Here is a 4989-nt window from a genome sequence, read left to right as displayed (position 1 = left end):
TCATTTACTACTAATGCATAAGTATAGTAGGGACCAGGATATGAGTCGGTATAATTACCTATGCATGCATGAGTTGAGATGATGTGTCGCCTACCAAAGTAGATCGGTGGTTGACCGGTGTGTATAGGCAGTGTTGCCTACTGCTGGGCGTAGTGTGTGACGCTATAGTGACGTGTGTTGCTCGGTGAGCGTGTCGTGTGAGACGACGGTTGCGGGTATTGCTTGAGGACGATCCGTGCCTGGACCACTCGTGGACTGTGGAGCCTGGGCCTTATGGACAGGCGCAGTCAGCTGTGGGTGACAGCGACCCCGGGGTAGGGCAGAGATAGGGTCAGGACGGTAGTCCGAGCTTTAGACCCGGGAACGTGGACTTCCACGTGATAGATCGTGGGATCGAGGATGCACTGAGAGTGCGGTTGTAGCCCAACCTCAGGATTTGAAGTGGTTTGGGTCGTGGTTACTCCTGGTTGGAGTGTGTGCGAATTCTCCAATGAGAATTTCACCCAATGATGATTGGGTCTACGATCTGAGCGAGAGACGCTATGCGTAGTTGCGACAGGTTTAGGCGCTAGGCCTACGTAGTATTCGTGACCATTGGTCCACCTGTGGAAGCCGATGTAATCGGTTTAGTCGATGACTCTGTGGATGAGTTGGAGTAAGGAAGTGAATTCTCGACATACGAGAGTTGGACTTCGCTCAAAATCGACCAATTGTCGAGGGAGAGTGCTTCGGAAAAACCGAAGAAGTCAAATGCACCAAGAGTGCTTTGGAATGGAGTCCGCGAGAGCAAATGGTGCAAGAATCTGCACATGGCAGATTTGCTCTCGGGGACCGGTCCCTGGCGGGAGGGACCGGTTCCCGAACGTGGTTGGCGCAGGCTTGCTCTCAGGGACCGGTCCTAAGAGGGAGGGACCGGTTGCCCCGAGGCTGAGGGTTGCGCAGAGCGGGGCAACCGGTCCCCTGGCCGGGAAAGACCGGTCCCCGAGTGTGCAACTTGCCCAGGCAGGCTGGGTTATGATTAGAGGAGGCGGAGAGCTTAGGGATAATGCTCTTTTATGGATTGAGATTCGAGAGGCGCCGAAGTGGCCATCTCTTAATAGAGCAAGGTCCGAATGTGGTTAGAACACTCGCGATTGGGTGATGCACCAATGATATTGCTTTTGAGCAATGTTGGTGATCGAATCGGAATACCCTGAGGGGGAAAGTAAATGCAAGGAAAAGTTCTTGCATGCTAGGTTGTGAATGGTGTTGGAGCGCGTAGAGTCGTTGAATTTCGACTTATGCTACCACCAAGAATGACGAAGACTCGTAATGCACTTTCGGAGCTACGCTTAGCAAGAGTGAGTGAATCTAGTCTCACATCCCCCGTGGTGGGCCTTTGGATGATTCCAATGAGTGAAAGGCCACCCCGGAGTATAAAAGTGCATTAGAACCCTATGTCGCTCGATACGTCGAGTTAAGGTGTGAATTGGGTTTGAAGTGAGTTAGTTTCGAGGACGAAACTCTTATTAAGGAGGGGGGATGTAAGGTACCGGACTTCTAAAATCATGAAGTTACGGTGTACATTTGGTTAGAGAGCCATTTGAAGGGTTCCAGTGAAGTTCGGTGAAGTTCGGAGGCATCCGGGCGATTCGGTGCGCGTAGGCGCGGAAACGATACCTGAAAGGCTATGTCGGACCATGAACTAAATCCGGCATTAGCGGGGATGAAAAGATGATGAAAATATGCTCGAAAATATGTTTGGAGAGTCTCGGTTCGATTTGAAAAGAATCGGAGGTCAAATGAGCGAAAATGAGCGAAAACGGAGCAAAAACGGTGAAAGAGCTGAAAATTTGGCTAAGTCTGGAAATGCTGTTTTTTGGGACCTTGGGGGACCGGTCCCTCAAGTCCAGAGACCGGTCCCAGCACCCGAAAATGGCCCAGTTTGGGCTGTGCACAACTCATATTGTTGAGGGACCTTTGTGCAAATGTGCAAAGTGTATAGAGAGGGTTGGGGGCTCATTTCCTCTCATTCTCCCTCACATTGCAACCTAAGAGAAGACCTCTCTCTCTCTCTAAAGCTCTCCTCTCTCTCTCTACAAGGGTGGATTTTGGAGGAGGATTTGGTGGAGAAGAAGAAAAAGAGAAGCATCATCATCTTCATCTTCTTCTTCTTAGCTATTGGAGCTTGGTTGAGGTAAGCTTCAAAACCCCTTTAATGGCATCTCTCTAGAGCTTGGATTTTAATCCCTATAAATGGATTTAGTGGAGTTCTAGCATGCTAAATAGATTATTGGAGCTTGAATTTGGAGCCCTAATGGTGGATTTTTATCTAATTGCAAACCTAGGGTTAAAAATGGGGTTTTTGTAAGTAGTTGGGTTTGATCTATTTTGAGTGGTCAGAAACCTAATTGTTATGTCTCCGAACGCGTAGGAAGCGACGGTTCGTCGATTCGTCGAGCGGGTGCGACGTTCCGGCTGAATCAAGTGTTCGTGAGTTCGTATTGACCTGGGGAGTCGAGGCGGCTTCCATAAATCGTGGGATTGGATCCCGAGCATCGTAACAGAAAACCGAAGACCTATAATTCTCGGATCGCGAAGCGGAGGTCGTTCGGTGGTCGCGCGTGAATAGGGTCGAGCCGAGCGGCGTGCGCCGCGGGAGGCCGATTGCGAGTGACGACGAGCAATCGGAACGCTGTAAAAAGGTGGGGGGTGTCTATCCGAAGCAATCGGGCTTCCTTCTATGTCCGAGTAAAATAGTTGATCATATTTCATATATATGGTTCTTATGCATTATAGGATATATGTATAGTTACATTTCTATTTTCTTGCATGCATGTCTAGTTGTGTAGTATTATAGACTTGACACTTAAATCTAGAATGCATGATGATTAAGGTTGAGACATGAGATCCTATGATGATAAGAGAATAAAGAACTTGGACTTGATAATGAAACTAGTGACATGTGAACTAGTGTAATGGAGATTGTATGCATGTAGCATTATGAATGGATTGCATGCTAGTTGATAATGGCATATTAGCATTATGATGCATGTTGGCTTTATAGAACATATATGCTAGATGAAATGAATGTTAACCTATTGTTAATTATGGAGATTATGTGGCATCTAAACCTAGTGTCGTGAACCTAGGATAGATCGAGTGGCATTAATATAATGTTGTTAAACATAGGTTGACATTAAACCTAGTGTTGTGGAACCTAGAGTTGCTTAGACCTAGGTGAGTGGCATTGAGATTTGATATGGTTGAAACACTTGACATGGACCTAGGGATAGGTGGAATATCAAGTGATGGTTAACCTAGTTGACAGGGTATCCTCAGTTGTCACACGAGCGGGGTAGCTCATTGGGTGGGATACGAGCGGGGTAGCTCCCCACCCATTGGACTGGGAAGTGAGTCGGGCGAAGGGCGGGGTAGCTCTTCTCCTGTGAGATTTGAGCGGGGTAGCTCTTTACCTATGAGCGGGGTAGCTCTTTACCTACGAGCGGGGTAGCTCTTGACCTTTGAGCGGGGTAGCTCTTTACCTATGAGCGGGGTAGCTCTTTACCTACGAGCGGGGTAGCTCTTGACCTTTGAGCGGGGTAGCTCTTTACCTATGAGCGGGGTAGCTCTTTACCTACGAGCGGGGTAGCTCTTGACCTTTGAGCGGGGTAGCTCTTTACCTATGAGCGGGGTAGCTCTTTACCTACGAGCGGGGTAGCTCTTGACCTTTGAGCGGGGTAGCTCTTTACCTATGAGCGGGGTAGCTCTTTACCTACGAGCGGGGTAGCTCTTGACCTTTGAGCGGGGTAGCTCTTTACCTATGAGCGGGGTAGCTCTTTACCTACGAGCGGGGTAGCTCTTGACCTTTGAGCGGGGTAGCTCTTTACCTATGAGCGGGGTAGCTCTTTACCTACGAGCGGGGTAGCTCTTGACCTTTGAGCGGGGTAGCTCTTTACCTATGAGCGGGGTAGCTCTTTACCTACGAGCGGGGTAGCTCTTGACCTTTGAGCGGGGTAGCTCTTTACCTATGAGCGGGGTAGCTCTTTACCTACGAGCGGGGTAGCTCTTGACCTATGAGCGGGGTAGCTCTTGACCTATGAGTTTGAGTTAGAGTCGGAGCGAAGAGCGGGGTAGCTCATGCCCTTAGGCATTTGAGTTATGAGTTGGGCGAGGAGCGGGGTAGCTCTTTACCTATAGTGTTAGAGTTGTGGGACGGGTGAAACAAGGGCGGGGTAGTCCTTCACCTACGTGATTTGAGACAAGGGCGGGGTAGCCTAGTGGATTGGGTAATGACATGAATAGCATAAGTGGATTTGCATTCATACCCTGATTAGACATAGTATATGTTAGTGGATTGCATAACTATGTCGTATTTGTATTCATTACATCGTTGAAGCATATTATCATGATAGTAGGCTTATTGCTAGTTGATATTTCATGCATTGCTTGCATTTGATGGCACAATAGATCATAGTTGCAGTTCAATATCTATCTATCTCTCTATCTATCTATCTGTGCCAGCTTAGACCTAGTGGGAAGATCGGCGGAGTCGGCGGCCGAACCCACTGGGAACTATATTTTTATAGTTCTCACCCCGTGTGGTTTTGGGGTACAGGTACACACGTGAGCGGACCGGCAGGAGATCGCGGTAAGGGCGTAGCGCCCTAGCTAGCTAGTAGAGCTTTCCTATTGTACTAGAGCACCCTCGTGTGCATGGTTATAGATGACATGATGTATTTGGATAGCTAGCATTATGTATATGTGATATGATTATGTATTTATTTTGGAAGCTTAAATGTAATCAAGTTGTATTAAAGGTTGAATGGATGTAAATGTTGAATGTCAAATGTGATGTAATAGATAGTTATATCTCTCTTTTATTCACTTGTTCATACTTGTGATGCCTGCTCTTGTAATGTTCGGCACTGGTTGTGCCCTCGCTATTGTTTTGATCATGTATGTATTCAAGTTGATTTCCTGGGAACTTGTTGTACATGATCCTATTGT

The 4989-nt window shown here is 47.7% G+C and overlaps 1 long non-coding RNA gene across 1 annotated transcript; it reads left to right on the top strand.

Annotated features, from left to right (window-relative positions):
• The first annotated feature begins 2651 nt into the window (after window positions 1-2651).
• Window positions 2652-4761, top strand: LOC109704853. Its single transcript, XR_002214502.1, has 2 exons — window positions 2652-2684; window positions 4598-4761. It is a non-coding gene; the product is annotated as an uncharacterized LOC109704853 (long non-coding RNA).
• The last annotated feature ends 228 nt before the right edge of the window (window positions 4762-4989 follow it).

Source organism: Ananas comosus, unplaced genomic scaffold (assembly GCF_001540865.1).
Source record: "Ananas comosus cultivar F153 unplaced genomic scaffold, ASM154086v1, whole genome shotgun sequence".
Lineage (NCBI taxonomy): Eukaryota > Viridiplantae > Streptophyta > Magnoliopsida > Poales > Bromeliaceae > Ananas > Ananas comosus.
This window is presented reverse-complemented; position numbering and strand designations above follow the sequence as displayed.